General features: G+C 36.1%; 1 long non-coding RNA gene across 2 annotated transcripts; it reads right to left on the bottom strand.

The window, feature by feature from the left end:
• Nucleotides 1–5,867: 5,867 nt before the first annotated feature.
• LOC112176288 lies at nucleotides 5,868–9,366 on the bottom strand. 2 transcript variants are annotated; one of them, XR_005803807.1, is made up of 6 exons: nucleotides 8,524–9,366; nucleotides 7,959–8,138; nucleotides 7,544–7,703; nucleotides 6,300–6,505; nucleotides 6,148–6,201; nucleotides 5,868–5,886 (listed from the first exon to the last, which is right to left on the bottom strand). It is a non-coding gene; the product is annotated as an uncharacterized LOC112176288 (long non-coding RNA). The 2 variants fall into 2 exon arrangements; XR_005803806.1 differs by lacking the exon at nucleotides 8,524–9,366 and having other exon boundaries at nucleotides 7,959–8,515.
• Between the last annotated feature and the right edge of the window lie 12,003 nt (nucleotides 9,367–21,369).

Below are 21,369 nucleotides of genomic sequence, written 5' to 3'. Positions count from 1 at the left end.
AAACACGCTCCATGATCTAGAGCCACTTGACTTGGGTAATTGAAGTCCATCAGAAACCTTCATGTATCTAGATCCCCAGTCCATAAAGATACGCTATGACCATATCCATAAGCTACATGTTCAGTTTTTCATAAACTAGCAAACTGACAAGGTAGTAGAATATAACAACGTACATTACATGAGAATATTTCTCTTCGTAGTCGATTCCAGGGCGTTGGGAGAAGTCTTGCGCCACGAGGCGAGTCTATAATCTCGTTTTTCTCATCACGCTTTCTAACGAAGACCCATTTATATCCAACAGGTTCAGGGGCGGAACCAGGATTTGACATCTGGGGGGGGGGGGGGGGGGGGGGGTCCAGACATATATAGTATATAATATTAAAATTTCGCAAAAAATTAATGTTTTGTATATTTCCCTTATAGAAGATGTTCATCTTCAAATCAAGCAAGATTCCATTTTATACATATCCTAAACTCATATAAAGATTACAAATGTTCATGTGAAGAAAGTAATAACTTATTCATAAATTACTTTACTTTTTCTTGGTAAATTAATTACTTTCTATTTTTCAAATAAAACAAATCAATTACTTTACTTATTCAGACATAAAGACCAATCAATTTAATAATTATGTTTCTTAATATAATTGATTAATTATTCAAATTGATTGGTTATAGAAGTTTTTTTTTTTGGGGGGGGGGGGGGGGGGGGGGTGTAATACTTAAATTAAGCCTATTTTTAATATTAATAAGGTAAATAAGTAACTAAAATTGAAGTATACCAAAAATTCTGGGGGGGGGGGGGGGGGGGGGGAGGGTAAAATTGAATAGGTCCGCCCCTGAATAGGTTTTATGTTGGGTGATATATTGGTATTGGCGCGACAGACCCAAATACCTTCCTCTTCACTAGAGAATCCAATTCAGCATGGATCGCATCTTTTCATTTAGGTCAATTCACTCTACATTGACATTCACGAACGGAACAAGGTTTGATATCATCTTATAAGCCCCCGTATCTGATTTACCCTTTTACTGTGTATAAGTGAATTATTATACGTTTTACAGTCCTCAGTTTCAGTTTTTATCATTTAGGGGGTGCTAGAAGTTGAATTTTTATGGGATAACAATTTGAGAAAATTTTCTTCACGAAAGTTGTAAGGAACGTTAAACCGAATTTGTGGACATATGGTACGCTTAAATCGGAGTTCGTATACGAAAGTTATGGCTAAAATACTAGAGTTACTGTTTATGGTAAATTTGATATATATATATATATATAGAAAGTTACCACAGTAGGTTTCCATTTCCGGAAACCCACTCGATAACTCTCTCTCTCTCCTCCCCCGAGTTCTCTGTCTCCCTTCTTCGGCCCTCTCCCTTCTCTTTTTCAATTGGCTGCCGTCTGGCCACCAAACAAAGAGCCCCCCGTGGCGGTCTACTCGCCTTCTCCTACCCTAGATGCCTGCCATGGTGGCTTGCAATGAATTGGCTAGAGAAGAGAGGAATCAAGCCTGTAATTTTACTATAGCAGATTTTGGTCAACGCCGATTTCTCAAAAATCCGACCACCTACGTCGACAAAGCCAGGCTTTTTAGAAGTGCCTTGAGCCATCCTTTATGCTCTCCAAGTTTCATAACCCAGATCGAAGCGTGGAGGAATAAATCATAATTGGAAAATTTCACTGTACTTCAGGTTGCTTAATTGTTCGGCCAATTAGAGGTATTTTCTGACTTTGTCACAGTTGAAAAAGTTGTTAAAAATATTGAGACGATATTATGCATGAAATTTGGTAGCCATTGGTGGTGGTGGCCGGCGGCGCATGGGCCACTGTGGGTGGCGCGTGGAGGCGAGTAATGCAGGATTTTGGTCCCTATTTTTAGCCTATTAAATCCTATAATTATTATAGAGCTTGAATATGTGAATTTGGTAAAGATCGGAGAAGTTTTGAATCGATTTAGAATTTCTGAAAATTTAGAATTTCAGTTATCGATTTACTAGAATCCGACCGTCGGATTTCTTTCGAAGTTGCCTAGAAATTGTAAATCGGCGAATTGACATCATTAGTGTAGTTGGATAGAATCCGATGTAGATTGAAGGAGTTGGGTTTGAAGGAGACGTTTAGAATTTCGATTTCTAATTATTGTAAATCTAAATTATCGTCCTGTAATTATATTTTTTACGAGTGCTATTCATACAGGACGAGAGGAGTCTCCATACAAGGAGAATACCGATCGACGACAGGATTAGCAGAATACTGTGAGTGGATTTTTATTTTAAGAAATGATGCATGCATTTACTTTAGAGTTAATTTGATTTAAGTCCAAAACTCACACCCCATATTGGGTGTAGTCCGGATCAATTTTTTTAGGGCTAAATACTGGTTACTACCCTATAGTTTGGGTTCAAAATCAATTCAGTTTTTGGACTTCTATTTTCATCAAAAACACCCCTATACTTTCAATTTTAATCTAATAGATCCAATTCGTTAATTTTATGTTGTGGGTTCCAGTTATAGTTGAGTTATTTGTTTAAAAAAAAATTATTTGATAGATTTTGAATAGTGAGACCCACTTCTAAACTGACTATGCATACCACCTCAACACCAAATCATAAAACATAGGCCTCATATGAGCCACGTCAGCAAGTTAAACGACTCAATTAATGGAAAACTATCAGATTGGACCTATTAGATTAAAATTGAAAGTGCATGGGTGTTTTTGATGAAATTAGAAGTTTAAGGACTGAATTGATTTTGGACCCAAACTACAAAATAGTAATCAGTATTTAGCCCATTTTTTTATATTAATTGCGGTCCTATGACTCACCTGCCACGTTGGATTTGTTTCTTTTTCTATCTTGCTGATTCAATAGCTAAATTTTTTCATTCCTAACATACCCTTATTTAATATATTCTACAATAAACAGTAAAAATCAATATATTAATTAAAACCTTAATTATTGCAATCTTGTTAATGTCAAATTAGCAAATTTAATCTGTCAATTAACATTATTAGATCCTGGATTGAATTCAAAAGAGGAACCTTTATATATTAAGACATTATTTTTCCTTGCTATTCCCTATTATATATTGTCTCCTTCTCCTTCTCCTACTCCATCTTCTTCTTCTTCTTCTTCTTTTCTATCGAATCATCTGTTTTTTCCTCTCATTCTTCCATGCATTTCTTCTTTCCAACACATACTTCTGATTTTTTTGTTTATTTCTTTTTCTCTCATATCTGTTGTTTTTGTATGGTTTCTCCCTTCTTAATTCGTTTTTTGGTCTTACTAACGTGATTTCTTCAATTCGTAGCTACTTTTATCATAAACTTACACTACTACACAAAGTGAATCAGACAACAGTCAAAAGCCTGTTGTCTGAATGAAAATGGAGATGTTGTAAACTGGCGTGTTGTCTGATCTCCCCCATCAGACAACATTCTTTTTTAATTGTCTCTCTGGTCATTCACACAACATGTGTATCTAAATATGTGTTGTCTAAATTTACCAAATTTCGATTCATGACAGTAGTCTGTTGTCGGGTATGAACTCAGACAACAGCTTACTGCAAGGGTGTTGAGTGAAATTCACCAAACACAACAATCTTTCCAAGCTGGTGTTGTCTCCTAAATATCTTCAACGACAATATTGCACGAGACTTGATGTGTGAAGTAAACATCAAACAAGCATTTTCGATTACCAGATGTCGTGTCAAATGCATTACAAATATCAATTTGCTCGAAATGGTGTTGTCTTGCATGAACCTCAGACTACACTTCCGATTACCTTATGTTGTCTGCATCTTATATAAGATAACAATTATCTGGATTTCGGTGTTGTCTGAAATTCAATTCTTATGACAATCTCTTAGATGCATGTGTTGTACCGGATGAATTTCAGACCACACATTTTATTTTTCTTGTTGTCTGAATTAATGTTATAAAACAAGTTTGAGCATGCTAATGTTGTCTGAATGTTATTTAAGATAACATTTGATGTTGATGAATTTGTTGTCTTGAATGAACCTCAGACCACACTTTGCTAGACGCCGATGTTGTCTGAATAGCTTTAAGATGACAAGTTGCTAGATAAAAATGTTGTCTAAATTTTCCTCAGACAATGTGTTATGTCTTTTTGGACTTGTGTTGTGTGATATTTTGCATTACAACAGTTACTAATCCTATATATGTTGTTGGAATCGAATTTGCCCAATTGATATGGAAATAGACTGATATGAAATTCGAAGTTCCAATTTCATTTTCCACATTCTCATACATCATTCTCACAAATCTTACATTATCAATTCAAAGTACTAGCATCAACTCATGTCCAACCAAATCTAAAGAACAAGGTCTCAACTGAACTAAAAAAATATATGGGTACCCAAGTACCAAGTACAATGCTTACATATATGTCTTGACCACAAACTTTGTCCACTCATTTCTAACCACATCCATATCTTCTTGGGATATGCTTCTTTGCCTCTTCTTTCCCACTGAAACAAAAGGGTTTGCACTTAGTAATGGACAAAATTGCAGAAAAGAATCTATAATTGTCATTGAGCATTATGTATTCTGGCCAACCTTGAAATTTTTTTGTAATTTGAGCATTACATATATGCCACTTAGTAAATGACAACCAAAATTTCAATAACCATAATCCAAGCAACCAATAGCAACCAAAATTAAATATATGACATTTACCAAAACACATGCAAAACAACAACAACCAAATTTTCGAGCAACCAAAATTTCAAGCACTTTGGACTTTCCTGACATAATCCAAGCAACCAACATCAACCAAAATGATATATATACATATTCACCAAAAGACATGTAAAACGATAGCAACCAAAATCAGAAGGTAAAGGCAAACAGCAGTCTATCTCCACTATGAATTTTTTTCAATCAAATACACACATGCAAATACCTCAATTTAACTTTTCAGTTTCATGAGCAGAACCAAAAGCAGGAACAACCAAGTCCAAGAGACTTGAAAATTTCAGAAACTTTATCATGCACCAAACCCCCAAAATCTTCCTTCCAAACACAGTTTGCCTTCCAGAATATCACAGCATACCAAAACAACTAGCCCTGACCAATTTTTCGATATTTAAAAGAACACAAAATAAGGTACCAAACAAGGAATAAAACAACTTTCTCCGCTAAACAATTAGGCAATTGGACATAGATATAAGAACTAGATAAATGGTTTTCAAAACTAGTTGGTAAAGTCAAATTGCAAGACCTTTTAAAATCCAAGAGCGATAATAGCAGAGTGCCCAAACTCCCAAAAATAAGTGCTAGGAGAAATCAGAACATGGTTCACTGAACAATCGCTTACTCTTACGAGTCTAAACATAAAAAAAAGTAAAAAAAAAACATTAAAAAAAAAGAAGCATAATTTCAGATATAAAAGTCACTCACCGTTTTAAACTAGTTCTTCCTCCTCACCCATTCAAAAACGAATGGCAAAACCTCCACCCATTGCTATATTGTACAGCCGACAACCAAAATCATCTCAATCTTCATTCTCTTCTTCTTCTGAAATCCAAACCCATCATAAACAGATCACTACTCTCTTCTGTTTTTCTTTCCCTATTTTCTTTCTCTTTCCCGTGCTCCCTCTTTTCTCTTCTTCTTCTTTTTTCTCCCTGATTCCTTTGCTTTTCTCCTCCTCCCTCTCTTCTCTTTCTTCTCTCTTCCTTTTCTCTTCCTTCCTCCCTGTTCCCTTTCTTTTTATTCGATCCGACTCCCCCTTCTTCTTTTCTTTCTTCTCTTCTTCTCCCTGTCTCTCTTTTTCTTCTTCTTTCCCGTCTCCCTCCCTCACTATAGTCGGCATCCAACCCTTCTCATCTCCCAAAAAATTTTGTCCCGAAATTTGCAAAACCTGAATGACCACAAGGTAACAAACAGCCTCAAAAACTGAACATAATTCAAAATCAAAATAACTAAAATGTCCCAAACTGATGTAGATAAAGTCTGAACATCCGCTATAGGATACTTAGGATTCTCAAGTTAAAAGTCTAACTTCAGTAGCAAAAGAAACTTGGATTGCCATAAACCAAAACTATGATTGTTTAAGAGTTGAAAAGACTGAAACTTTAATATTTTTAAGTTTAATTACATACAGAAAATCACTCACACATACTTGATGAGTACAGTTACAGATACTGAAGTTTTGGCAAATTGAATACTTCTTTACCTGTAAAAAATCTCAATTAGATTACATATAGAAATTGAAGAGACTAGCTATATCCTAATATACTTAAAACAGAAATAACACAGCAAAACAGGGAATACCTCAAGTAATAATTGATGTAAAATGAAACAGACAAGAAAAAAAGGATTCCCCTAGCTCATTATTGCCCTTCTCCTTCGATTCTAGCTCAAAAACAAAACAAAGAAATTTGAGAAATCGAGAGTTAAATTTGCAGAAACACTTAAAATAATTGCCATTGTACGACCTGGAAATTCTTCCTGATTGTGAATGTTTCTACCAGCAGTACCTGTAAATGGAGAAATAGTGTGTGACTCAAATTAGAAAGTAAATCCAAAGTAATTGTTAATCTAATCTGTCTCCTTCTTGTTGGTTTCAATTTTTACCAAGTTCAAAAGATATTTGAAGGTGCACTTGAGACTGATTAATTCAACTCCAAGCTCGCAATCTGCTCCTATATCATCTCAGATTCAAAGTAGTTTAATGCAGTGATATATAGTTAGTAACACCCATTATCACCAGAAGCTCCATATTCATATCAATTTTAAAACAACAAAATGAAAAGAGAAGTTCCACATAAACATATGCTTGTCTATGTGAAGGAGCAGAAAGATGCCAATATATGAAAAATGACACAATTAAACCCAATTAAACCAATAGTCCAATAGAAAGATGATAATGTCTTTGCTTTACACTCTTTTATCATTACTGTTTTGATTTAATTGGGATGCTTATTTATGTTCGTCTTCTTTCTGTTACATCTTCACCTTTACCAATAGAGAGTGTATTGGACTACAATCTCACCAAATTTATCTTCACATATATATCTAGACATTATTCTCTGTGCAACAGTTCATCAATGTACAACACCAAGACTACAATTTCATACATTATGATGAAAAAGAATTCAAATTGAATTTCCCATTCCTTCATCGTTTTGCTCAATTTTTTTGGTAATCAAATAGATAGATGCATGCTAATGAACTCAAAAGAAAAAGGAAGAAAAGAACCTGATTAAGGTATTTGTCTGAATCAGATAAGGCTGCCCACTCCTATTCACCAAGAACTCAAAACCTAGCTCACCTCTGGTTGGCCTTGCTCCATTTTCAGTGCACACTTGCAGCACCATTTTTAACAGTTTCAAAAACATATATTATACCGTAAAATGCAAGTACACAATTGTACAACCACTGAAATAGGCGTATGATTTACTTCTACAAAAGAATGCAGTATTTTATTTTAATGGGGCCTTCATTTACATAGCATTCATTGTATGATCATAACCCAATTGAGTAAAAACATGAAAATTTAGGAGCTACTGACATACCCAATCCACCAAGAGTCTCCCCCTTCGTCTCTAGACCGTCTTTAGGATTCAATTTTGAAGAACCCCCAATCAATTACAAATGCGACTCATAGAAACAGTAGTGTTTCTTTATTACAACGCTGCCAAGGAGCTTCTCCTCCTTCTCCAGCATCTCAAGTGTCTACACCATTAAAGAAACAAAAATTCAGCAGAAAAATGATTCTAATACCAGATAAAAATTCAAACTAAGGCTAAAATGATTCTAATAGCAGATAAAAATTCAAACAACTGAATATGGGAATATCATTCTCTTAAATAAGTTGTACTAAAAGGTTTGTTAGAAAAAGTCTGAACTCAGGAAGATTTGATATCTTTGAATGTTTAGTATAAAATGAAATAATGTCTACAAAGTTAGTTAGTGGTGGGTGGTACATACTTGCATATTGATCGGAGACTGAATGACTTCATCCCTTCAACAATTTTCAACATGTCCACGATAAGCCTAATATAGCTTTCTCTTTCTCGGGTATCCTCCCTGAAAACTCAGGCCTGGGGGTTTCAAAGCCACAACAATTTCATGTAGTGGTAATCATATATAAACTCTAGCATATCATATCTGCAAATTTTATATTAGATCAAAGAATCAAAACCCCAAATTTTACATTAAAATTGGGAAATCAATTAAATAGGGTTTAGAGTTTAGATAAATGTTTGCAGACTAAACATCTCTTTTCTATTTGTTCCCAACCCAATCTTTCTCTCTGAGAGTGTCAAAAAAGTTTGGTTCTCGGAGCTATTGAAAAGCTAGAGCATAGACTACAAAAGAAAACCAAATTACATACATGAAGAATTGAATCAGATAAGTATCAATTAACAAAAGAAAGAAATAACAAAAACTTTCGCTTTCACAGATTGTAAAAGTCGAGAAATTGATAATTGTTGCTAAAAACGTGAAAACAAATGACTAATAAAAGGAAATGACTTCAGCTATATCAACTTACCAAGTGTTTGCTGCTGCTGATTTTGATGGCTGAGTGTGATCTTCTGTAACAATGGGAGTCGCTCCCACAATCTTGGCAACTTTTGCTGAAAGCTCCTTGTCTTCTTGACATGCTCTCTGTATCTATTAAGTTCAACATCAAGCTTCTTGATCTTCTCATCCACTGTATCGCCCCTTTTATTAATCTATTTGTTTGTTTGCAAATAAACCAACAGCTTTAGCACAGAATATACCAATCTAAAGCTAAAACGCCTAAACAAGAAATCCCACTGGTCATTGAATGACCTAGAATTAAGCCCAGAACCATTTAAGCCCCAACAGTAATACAAACACAGAAGGAAGCTTATCAATCGCTGATTAAAGTAACCAACAATAGCCCCAGGGCATAAACAGAAAGAGAGAGAGAAGAGAACGAACCCTATTGGAGGCATCTCCAATAGAAGAAGGAGGCTCTTTATATTTCTTGACACTGACACCGGCAGCGATAGTGAGAGAGATCCCGAGACCGGCGGCGATAGTGAGAGAGATCTTGGTGGCGGCGATGGCTTCTCAAGATAATTGAAATCGACTTCGAGCTGAGGCGGCGGAGAGAGTAAACTACCGGACCAAGTAGCGACTTTGAGCTGGACCGGCGGAGAGAGAGAGAGAGAGTGAGAGCGAAAGTGAGAGGTGAGAGCGAGAGCGAGAGAGATTGGGACTAAGAGTGAGAGTGAGAGCGAGAGTGTATCGATTTCACTCTCGATAGGCTGGTGAGATGGTGAGAGTGAAAGGGAGGGAGAATGACCTAATTTTTTTCAACTTAGGAGGGAAGTTTTTTGTTTTGATACGACTAAGGGAGGGAATTGAGCAGATAGGGATTTGTGTTTTGGCTAGAAAATAAATGTAAATTAAATTTTTTTTTTTTTTTTCTGATTTCTCAGACAACATATGTCCTAGTAAGTGTTGTCCTAAAGTTGTCAATTTCACCAAATTCCAATTGATTACAATGTGTTGGCTGAGTTTGAGAACAGACAACAAATATAACTAACATGTCGTCTGACTAACTCAGACGACACCAAAATGTCGTATGTCGTCTGTTACGTGTCGTTTGATTCACTTTGTGTAGTAGTGTTAGTAAGAAGTTTTTGTTTACGTTTGATATAGAATCGATTATGGTGTTATAGGTAATATTTGCCATAGAATTTGATCAGACATTTTTATTTCACATTTATATGCCTCATTTATAGGTAAGATTTCACAAGTTTAAAACATTTCCAAGTTTCTCTATATCTCTATATCTAAGGATCTCTCACTATCTTTCACTTTCTCTTTCATACCTTTATCTTTTAATTAGGTATAGGTTTTTATGTACATATTTGTACCTTTTGATTAGATTGGTAATTTATTCTATGTTTCTTTTCCCTACTTCGTATATCAAGGTAGGTTAAATCTCTACTATACAACTTTAAATACCTATTATATTGATACAATTGAAGTAATAATGTTTAAATTTTTGTTCTAAAGTTTTTCATCCTATAATATAGGTATATAAGTATTCGATACCTACATCTTAGGTATATTGATTTCATAGGAATGCATTTAATCTTATATGTCTAAAAATTATTCATTGATGAATTTTAAATTTTGGAATTTGAATTTTAAATTTTAAATTGTGATTTAATTAGTGAATTTGGAATTATTTACCTTATTTGGTTCTAAGGGTAAAATGGACTATTAAAAAAAGCAAATGAACCGCAATTAACAAGAAAAGATGTGCGGACTACATTCAACTTTTATATAACAAAAAGGACTTGGATCGAAAGACCTCTTTACTTTATCAACTTAATGCTTTACTAATTAGCATGAAATTTATCGAGCCTATTATTTTAATTTCGGATTATCCCATTATTTATTTGGTTAATGCTTCTAGCATGATTTTGATTTTAAAATTTTCTATGCTAGATGTGGATAACATGGTTATTGTTTGTTTGTTTTTTTTTTCGACAAATCATTTTCCGAGGTAATTTCCGGAAATTAAGTTAATTTCTTTTGTCAACTTGAATTTCTTATAGTTACTTTTTCGACATGGGATTTTGATGGAATAATAATTATGATTTATAATTTAATCTTACGAATAGTTACCCGTTTGAAATTAATTTGACATGTGGACACGTCGTTGCTTTATTTGAAATTATTATGAGATTTTTCGAGTACAGTTGGGAATCGTACTCGTATTTTCTTTTGTGAGATTTTTGGGGAAGCTTTATGGATTTACTGGTTTTTGATTTTTATCTTCCACCATACTCGGGTTACTATATTTTCTTGTTCTCCTCCTCACGTGAGTTGCAGTTGAGACTCCTCCTCACTTATTTTGTGTTTGTGGGTCAAAGTCGAGGATAGGGTCTGGGAGGCCCGACCCGAGCCTAGGAGGCTACTTTACAGTATGGCGATGTTCACCTTCCCCATATTAATTGTTTATTTAACCAGCGGGGTTGGATTATTTTTCTTTCTTACGTTCTTTTCGAAGTTAAGAAATAAGTTTTCTAAATCTTGCATGCATCGAGAATTTATTTTTCAAAGTTAAATTGTGGGAAAGTATATAACTCTTTCCTTTTTCCTTTTGTTATAATTGTTAACTTTTTTGTCCACTCACACTAACGTTTTTAAATGCTTTCCCCCTGGGCCCTTCGGTTTCAAATGCACAGTCCACAGCATTGTTGCTCAGCGCCATAGTGACCGCATCTGCTTCTGATATCTCATTCTATAGGTTACCTGTTTAACCTACTAAACTCTATTTCAAGTTATGTTTTTAGATTGCTCTGATTACTATGGGAATTGTGACCCAGACTTGTAGGAATTATAATTGGGGTTCATGACCTAACTATATATGAAAATTTCTTGTATTTAGATGTGGAGCTTCTGTTGGACTTTAAGTATTTCAAGTATTATTTTTATTTTTTTGATTGTGAGGTGGTTTGGAATATGGGAGCAGGGTGGCTCCAGAAGTTTGTGGTTGGGTTATTAGAAGTGAAATTAGTTTCTCACAGGTTTTTGGGTTGCTTACTTTTAAGGGTGGTTATGCCGAAATTTTTGGTAAAATCTCCTTTAAAAGTGGGTTCCGCAGGGCTACCTTAGATTTCAGGGTGAAACTTGGGGCTGGCCCTATCATCATTAGACTCAATAATCTCACGCGCTACGGAGATTATTTCTTTGAGTTAAAGCCAAAGATAAATGATATAGTGTTCAAGTTTCATATTAATGTAATATGTATACATAGTTTTTGGAATTATTAAATAAATGAGTTGTTTCTAAGAAAAGCAAAGATGGAATATAGAAATATTATTTTGTCATAATGCTACTGACATTCAACAGTGTTAATTCACATTATAAAACTCACAAGGACAGATTCGTAATTTACTTGCCAATATAAATAATTCAAAAAGTGAATGAATCTGACCACAAGGTATTATACCTTGCACATGGGCCTTGCACACTAGCTCATGAGAATTTTAAAAAGCAGGCCTGCTGATGGGAATTTATGGGCTGAAAATGTAGATAGTGGTAATTTGCTATTTTTTATATACCACTATAAGAAAGAAAGAAAGAAAAAAATAACTCAAAATATATTGTTTTTAGTATATTATTGTGAGATTAATTTTTATTAATATAATGAAGAATTAGTATCATATTATTCTTTCCTTTATTCTATAGTTGTATTATTATGAAATTAGTCTTTATTAATAAACATATATTTAACATTTAGAAAAAATACTTATGTCAAAATAAGGATATAATGTTTTATTTCACTATTTTGACAACATAAAAAAAATAGCATTAGTGGAATTGTCACGAGATTTTAAATAAAGACTCATATTCAAATCTCATCGTTGTAGTTTTTTAATATTTTTAAAAATAAAATGAAATTTTGTGTTTGTAACGGGCCAGCCCACAATATGTAGTGCTCAAGCCGTGCCGGGCCCATTACGGGCTCGGGCCGCGCCAATGGGCCAATATTCCTAGGTCCAACTAGACCCGTTATTCTAACATGCTCGGGTCGTGTCGGGCCACTACGGCTTGGGCAGTGCTGGGCCTTTTTAAGCTTGCCGGGCCCGTGCCATGCTCGTGCTTAGCGGCCCGTTTGCCACCTCTAGTGCCATGCCTATACCTTTATTTAGGGTAGCGTCATGTCCACTCGTAGGGACGTCAATCCTTGTAGGCACGTGTAATACCCCGAAAATTTGTTATTAATTCCTAAATGCTTTGGGAATTGTTAAAGTGTTCATTGGTATGATTTCGAGGATCGTGAATGGAGCGGAAGTGTTTCAGACGATTAATTATTTGAAAAGTATGGTTTTAGAAGGGGTGCGAAGGTTGACTTTTTATACGTTAGGATTCTGTGAAAACTTCCTTCACGAAAATTGTAGAGTGCGTCGATACCAGTTCGTGGACATGCGGAACGCGAAAATCGAAGTTCGTATGAAGAAGTTGTGACCTTTGGAAAAAGTTTCCATTTTGGTTAAATAGGAAAAAAAAAATCAGAAAAATAAGAAGTTTCCAAATCAAGAAACTTTTTCTCTTTCTTACGCCCCACCCCGTTTCTGCCCAGCCGACTTCATCAGCTTTATTCTCTGTCGTCCGACCACCATAGGCCGAGATTCTTGTCCCTATCTCTTCACCTCACTCCTATCTACAACCCTGTGAAGTTTCACGACATGGGTTGGTCCGTGCACGACGCAGCAAGGCCGGGAAGTTTGGCGGCGAGGCTGCAAATCGCCTTGGTCGGAGTTCACGTTTCCGGCCACCATAGCCGGAGATTATTGGGGGCTTTTGGAGCCCAGAGGATGTAGAAGCTTTACCCCAAGGTGGCTTGCAACGATTCAACTCGTGGTAATCGAATTTTGAAGATTGGGAAACTAGGGTTCTTCAGGTTTCAAAGCTATCGAGGTAAAATTCGACAATTTGGCTTATAATTTGACTTTAGTGTAGTTATGAAAGTTGTAATTGGAGTTGAGATGAGGAACTTTTGTGCTGGAAGTTTTGTCTAATTTTGACTTTGGGCTTGCGGTGGCGCCGCCACTGTGGTGGTATTTTCCAGCAGGTTCCGCCCACCCCAGGAACAGTTTCTGTTCCTCTTTTTAATCTACATATCGATACAATCATTTTGATTAGTTTGTAATTTTTGGAAATCGTATGAGCAAGTTATGAATTTTCAAAGTTTTAGGGTTTTCGATTCGATCGGTTTTCGATCTGTGAGGATTCAGCCGTCTGATTGACTTGCAACTTTGGTATATTGATCATATAAGTATTCCGGAGACCTCAGGTGGTCTTGGATAAAGTTTTGCCTCGATTGGCGTCACTTTCGGATTTTTAGTGTGTTACGGGAGTTTCAGAATTAAATGGTTTTTGTTAATTTGTGTGCTTTGTGTTGTATTGAGTGTGACCTTGATGTGATTAGGTGATTGACAAAATTGTGTGAGTGGAGTATGGATGATTTTGTGCTTGTCTCGGGTTTGTGTGAAGACGCAGCAGGATTTGGAGGTGAGTAAATCTCACGTGGTTCATTTACGAACCGAGTTGCATTATTGTTCGGTTTAATCATTAAATTGTGAAATCGTTTTCGAAACAAATTATTTGTTTTAAAATATATGAACTTGATCGACAACGGTTCATGGGTAAGTTAAAATAATGTATTGATATAAAATGATTTCCTAGAAGTATAATCTGTAAAACTATAGTTGATATTAGTGGCATACCTGAGTGGATGATTGTGTGTGTGTGTGTGTATTTACGTGAAAAATATATATCTTGGTGGAATTGGGCGTGTTGTTCACTTTTGTTGTGCGATGTGATGTTGAGGAAAATAAATGAAATTTGAAAGAAAAGAGGTTTTTGTCGGTTTGAGCGTTGATTGAAATGTGTACGATTTTGATGATAGTTTTGAGTTGAGAAAACAATAATTGAAAAATGACTTCATTATTGTTTTGAGGTTGTTAGAGTTGAGGAAACAATCGTTTGTGATAACCAGTGTGGTGATATGTGAGATGATTGTGTGTAAATGATGTGGGTTGTGGCTATTGAGTGATTGGTGTATCAATGGTTGATGGTGTATTGTTTTCTAGTTTATTTCTATTATTAAATTACTATTTTCTTTCATAATCTCCTGAACTAAATTATACGCAGAGATTACCGTTTTTTGAATTGATTGGTGTTAATGTAATCTCCTGAACTAAACTATATGCAGGGATTACTATGATTTTTATTGATTAGTTTTAATGTAATCTCCTGAACTAAACTATATGCAGGGATTACTATGATTTTTATTGATTAGTTTTAATGTAATCTCCTGAACTAAACTATATGCAGGGATTACTATGATTTTGGATTGTGTGCTCTTAGTGATCTCCTGAACTAATTTTCTAAGCAGGGATTACTGGTTTTATTTACTTTAATGATGTGAGTGCAGTTGTGGTTGAGACTCGTGGTGAGTCAAGAAATGTTTTATCACATCATTGTGGTGATAAATGCTTTATGTTGTGACGAAAGAAATGTGATTTCGTGGTTGTGTTGTCGAGACTGAAAATGATTTGAAACGTCACTGAGGTGACAACTACTTTTGTTGAGACAAATGAAGGATGGTTTTGTATGTTTGGTTGTGTTTTGTGGAGTTAAATGTTGTTGCTTTAATTTATCTCAAGAGTTGAGAAATTATAAGCATGAGTGACGTGAGTCATTTTAATTGAGTTTACTCATACGGGCTTAAAAAGCTTACCGGGTTTGTTGTTTGCAATCCCGGTGCACTATTCCATGGTGTAGGGGTTATTGTGCAGGTCAGTGTAATCATCATCGAAGCTGAGGTTTTGTTGCTATCGTAGCTTGGACGTAGTCTGATATCTTGGTTCTAGTCTTCCGCTGTGTTGTGAGTGTGGAGGGTGCATTTACTTATTGAATTATTATTCGGTTTAATTTGTAAACACTTGGTGGATATTTGACTCTAGAGAACGAGTCGGTGTTGACATTGTGAGTTCAGTTTGTTTGTTGCTTAGTTTAAGAAAAATTTTCTAAGAGTCTTCTTGTGATTGTTTGTTCTCGCGTTTCTGATTTTGAATTCCTTTATTCAAAATTCGGGGCGTGACAGCACGTTTGCAGTAGGTATGTGTGATCTCGTCACTTTAGTGGATCGAGATGAGACAAAGTGGGAACAAACCACTATAATTCATGTCGTTCCTGTTGAAGGTTGATGTTCTTTTCTTACCCTAACAACTGGAAAACTGTCTCATCAAAGTGACAATTTTGCAAAACGAGCAGTAAAGAGATCACCTATCAAGGGTGATAAGTAGTAGATGATCATTACAGCCTCAGATCCTACATATATGCCCATTCGTCTTTGAGGACCCATCCTGGTGCGCTGTTGCCTCAAATATGCGTAAGTGCGAGATATTAGGCTCGTACCCAATCATTAGCTGTAACGCAGAGAAATGTTAAGTGGCAATGGGTCGTAGACGAATTAACATAATTGCATGCAATATTGCATAACCTAAGGTGAAAATAAGGAGATCAGTGCGCATTAGCAATGTCTGGACTACCATCGTAGTCGTTTAATGGCGGCTTCCACGAGATCATTTTGGGTGTGCACATGGGAACATAATGCTCAACATCAATCCCCAAGGACGTGCAATAATCATTGAAAGTTTTCGATTAAACTCTTCAGCATTGTTAAGTCGAATTGACTTAATGGGATGATCCAGGTAGTGAGCTTGTGGCCTTATGATATAAGCTAGGAGTTTAGCATAAGTAGCATCATAAGTGCACAATAGCAAAACACGAGACCAATGTGTCGACGCGTCAACTAACACCATAAAATATCTGCAAGTTGGTTGAATTGGTCCACAAATATTCCCTTAGATTCTATGTAAGAATGTAATGAGAACTTTCGTATCCTTTGTATAGGATAGTCTCGGTCCTACCTTCCCTAAGGAACAGGTTTTGTAGAACGAGCGAGGGGCCTTATAAGCACCAATACTGATTTTGGTTTAGGTCGGGGTGCCAGAAGTGCCGTTGCAAGCAAAATTAGAGACGATGGGGCCACCATGGGTATCATCATTGTGGACGACGCCGACCACTTGCCGGTGGTAGGCGGCTGTCTCGGAATCAATTTATGATTCTTACTTCGTGTCCCTCAAAAGAACGAATGTCCAAGTGATGTCTTTAATATTCGGATCATCAAGTCACTACTAGGATGATCTAACCTGTCTTGCCAAAGCCAATATGTTTATGAATCCAAGAGATCTTCTCTTACTACATTATTGGATTTAATGACTCGAATAGTGGTGACATAAAGTTCACTAGAGAGACAAATAAGTTTCTCTAAGATGCGCTTTCGCTCGCAATCATTAGAGTTGATGCAAAGGAACTCATTTTTATCCTCATTATGCGTATCTGCATGAAATCCGTTGCCTCGAATATCTTTGAAGCTCATAGGGTTTGATTTACCCTATGAGCGTAGAGAGCTTTTGCGACATTGATCAAGGTGTCATAAGGCAAGAGGGATTGGGCCAATCTATGTCCTTGAACTAAACTTGTTGGTCCTGCCATCATAGTCACAGAGGAATGCGTAGGAAACATCTCTAAGAATAGTTGCCTACGGTGGAGAATCGTGTGCATAGTCGCACTATCCATGAGATAATGAAGTTCTCCAGAGTCTATTCCTCGAATGAAGAGCTAACAATTAAAATAAAGCTGATATGAAAATGACCCAAAGTTTTATTCATAAAACCATCGGTTACATCAGAGTTTCTAACTATGAAAATCTAATCCAAATGCAAAAAATGGTCGTCACTTAACTTCTTTCGGTAGCTTCAAATTAGACATGACCAGGGAAGAAAGAAGAGATGTCGGTGGAGCAACGCTTTCTTAAATACCACTAATCTTAACTTCTTTCCTAGACATCACCCCTACTTTGGCTAAGCCTATTTGAAGAAAAGCTAAAAACCAAAGGCATCTACTAAAAATTTATGACAAGTGTCTTATTACTTCAATCTTGGAAAATAAAAGACTTAAATAAAATCGGCGGTCTCTTCATCCTTGCCAGATTTGAACTCTTCAACCCTTAGCTCAAGATCTTGATCTTGATCTTCTTGTTTGATATTGTGAGCATCTCTTGCCTCGTGATGCACTTTGTATATGGCGGGAATAATTTCAAAGGCCTTACAAATGAACGGATGCTCTTCATCAAAAACACATTGTCGTACATCATGAACCCCCCTGTGATTTCCGGTGCCTGTTGTCCCTAATGGAGCAAAATTCAATTTGTTCAGGTTGTTCGAGTGCGACATCCTGAAATAGAACAAGAGAAATGGTGTTACGTCCCAAATCTCAAATTATCGTTTTACTAGTTGTTCGGACGGTAAACGATAGTTATTTTTATTTTCGGCTCCGTTTCGAGCTAATAAGGGGCCTTAAAAGTTGACTTTTTGTTCGGATCAAAATTTGAGAAAATTTTCTTCATGAAAGTTGTAGAGGACGTTAAACCGAGTTCGTAGACATGTGGCACGCTAAAATCAGAGTTACAACAAAGAAGTTATAAGGGTTACAAGTCAGTGGCAGTTTTGTAATTTTGCTGAAAACGTATTCTATAAACGGAGAATTCCACAAATTGTCACTCAACTATGACTCATTGACACTTTGGTCACTGATGTTTCAAATATATCATTTTGGTCACTCAACTATTACACTGTCAATCACTTAAGTCACCCAAAGAGTATTTTTTATAATTTTTTTTAATGAAAAAAATTAACAAAGTGACTTAAGTGATTGACAGTGTAATAGTTGAGTGACTAAAGTGATATATTTGAAACTTCAGTGACCAAAGTGTCGAATGAGTCATAGTTGAGTGACCATTTGTGAAATTTTTCCTTCTATAAATAGCAAGTCTGACTTGCCATTTCTAGAAATACCCATAAAATTTCCAGATTTGCTTCTCCCGCCTACCTAACTTCCTGACGTCAGTACCGCTTCGTCCGACCACCTATGGCCATAATATTAGTACCTATCTCTTTGTCTTGAAACAAGCTTTCCATCAATATATGCCTTGCATCCTATCATGCACCATAGATGACGACTCGAAGCCAAAAATTTACTGTAGCTAATTGGGTTTTCATGCTATTTCTTCAAATTCCGGCCAAATTGGATGTTGAGGCTAATCGGGCTTTGTTCATCTTCCAATGTTCTACCAACCTACCAAGTTTCATTATCAAATTTGAGCCGTGGAAGGAGAATCGGAGATTTGAGCAAAATTGAGGGTTTTTTCGGTTTTCAAGTAAAATTGACCCTGTACTCTCAAAATTGATCAATATTGTAGTTATGAAAGATGCTTAGAATGTTGAGATGATGTTGTGGATGAAATTTCGTGGCCGGAGAAAGAGTTGGCTGCCACATGAACAGTGGTGTGCTTGAACAGTAACTTAAATTTTATTTTTAGCTAATTAAATCACATAATTGATAATTGATGTGGAGTTTGTATATAAGATTTTGATAAAGATTGGAGAAGTTTTGAATCCATTATGAATTTCAATTATCAATTTACAAGAGTCCGACCGTCGGATTTCTTTCGAATTTGCTTTAGAAATTGTAAACCGATGAATATAAATTATTGGTAAAGTTTGGATGAATATCAAGGAGAATTGAGGGAGTTAAGATTAAAGGAGACGTTTAGGAATTTGATTTAATTATCGTAAATTTAAATTTCCGTCCTGTATTTATTTATTTATGAGCGTTATATTATACAGGACGTGAGGAGGAACCACACGGGGGGGGGGGGGGGGGGGGGGGGGGAACTTCGAATAAACGGCAAGCTTAGATGTATACTGTGAGTGGACTTTTATTTTTAAGAACTGATGCATGCGATTATTTTCCCGAAATAATGATTTACTTATTTGTTTATCATTTTATCATTTTGCTATAATTTGCTTTTGGGAAATTGATTTCGAGATATCTTATGGATTTGCTTGCATTGTTGATTTACGAAGATTATGATTTATCTTGATTATCATTTGTGTCTATGATTCATGTTGATTTTCGAAGAGCTACTTTTCGAGGTGATTAATTTCTGGAATTTAGTATTATATTTTATTCGTCGATTTTTTGGAGATTTCTGGAATATTATCGGAAATGAGATTTTCAGGGGAATTGTTTATATTTATTATTTCGGGCCTATTTGTTTATGACTTCGAGAATATTTTGGCATGCGGGGCCACGTCATTGGAATATACTTATTTTTCTCGAGAGAAATGGGGAAGCCTTATGGATTTATGGATTTACTGGTTTTCGATTATTTTTCTTCACCATACTGGGGTCGTTCTATAGTGTCTCATCCTCACTTACTTTGTGTTTCTGAGTGGTAGTCGGGGTGATTTATTCTCCTCCTCATGTGAGTGATAGTTGAGGTTATTAGTTCTCCTCCTCACACAATCTATGTGTGAGTGGCAGTCAAGGGTAGAGCTTAAGGGGCTCCTTTACCCGTATGGTGATATTTATTCCCCATATCCTATTATTACTTGACTAGCGGGGCTAGTCCGATTTCTCTTAACCAGCGGGGCTGGTCTGTTTTCACAGGATTTTGAGTTTAAAGAAATATGTTTTATAAACATTGCATGCATCGAAGTTTTATAAATTTAAATAAGTGGGAAAGTATTCAAGTTTGTTTCATTTAAATTATCTTGATTATTTATTTTTGTCCACTCACTCTAACGTGTTTTTCAATACTTTTCCCCTGGGCCCTTCGGTTTCAAATGCCCAGTTTGCAGGCTAGATTAGTTGAGGTCGAGCGTACATGGAGTTGAGGCATAGTTGTCACTGCTTCCGCATTGTAGGATTTATCGATCCGTTACCCTCTTTACTATTTATTCAAGTATACTTTTTGTTTTAGAATTGCTCTGATAACCTGCAGGATTAATGTTATTAAGTTGAGATTTTTGTAATGTGAATTAGAAGATGTTGTGATTTGGGGAGCAGAATGGCTCCAGGAGAATAAGGATGGATTGCTTAGAAGTGTGACAGATTGCTTAGAAGTGTAAATGTCTTTCTACAGGTCTTGGGTAGTCCACTTTTAAGGGAAGTTCTGTCAAATTTTTGGTAAAATTTCTTCAAAGGTGGGCCCCGCAGGGCCACTTCGGCTTTCAGGGTGAACTTCGGGGCGGGTCCTGTCAAATGGGGTAGCTTTGGAGCTTAAAACCAAACCACGAAAACAATAGGAATTTCTGAGTGTATTCGCTCTCATGGCTTGTAGATGGTGATGTGAATGAGATTTTTCAGTTTTCAGAGAAAAAAGGCGAGCCTTCTCACTACCCTAAACAAATGGAGTTATTTCATATATGTGTCAACAGGTGCAGTTTACATGTTTTAAATTCCACTGGTCCTCCTTTTACTTGGAGAGGTAAGGGAAATGGAGAGGAGATTAAAGTGAGGCTTGATATATTTTTGGCATTAAATGACTGGTTTGGCATGTTTCCTACATCAGGTGTCGCATCTCAGTCCATCTAAATCCGATTATCTACCACTATTGATTGAAGTCCATTCTCACAAGCCAAGAAAGAGGTGGGAAAAAAAAAGATTTTTCTTTTCGAGGAGCAATGGTTACTAGATGAAGATTGTGAGAAACGGTGAAACAAGGGTGGGTGGGATCTGTTAATGTCTGAGATTCAGCGAGTGCTGAACCTCAGTTAACGCTGGTCCACGAAGGGGACCGCATGAAGCGAGTGTCTGAGATCTTGGTGTTTCCGCTAGCTGTCAAATAAAATACACAGGGCGTCAGAGGGAGACCGTGGTTGGCGGTTTTCTCTACTCCTATGCCTAAGTTAGTTAATGTATTTAT

Source organism: Rosa chinensis, chromosome 7 (genome assembly GCF_002994745.2).
Source record: "Rosa chinensis cultivar Old Blush chromosome 7, RchiOBHm-V2, whole genome shotgun sequence".
Lineage (NCBI taxonomy): Eukaryota > Viridiplantae > Streptophyta > Magnoliopsida > Rosales > Rosaceae > Rosa > Rosa chinensis.
Note: the sequence above shows the minus strand (reverse complement) of the source record. Positions and strands in the feature narration are given on the sequence as shown.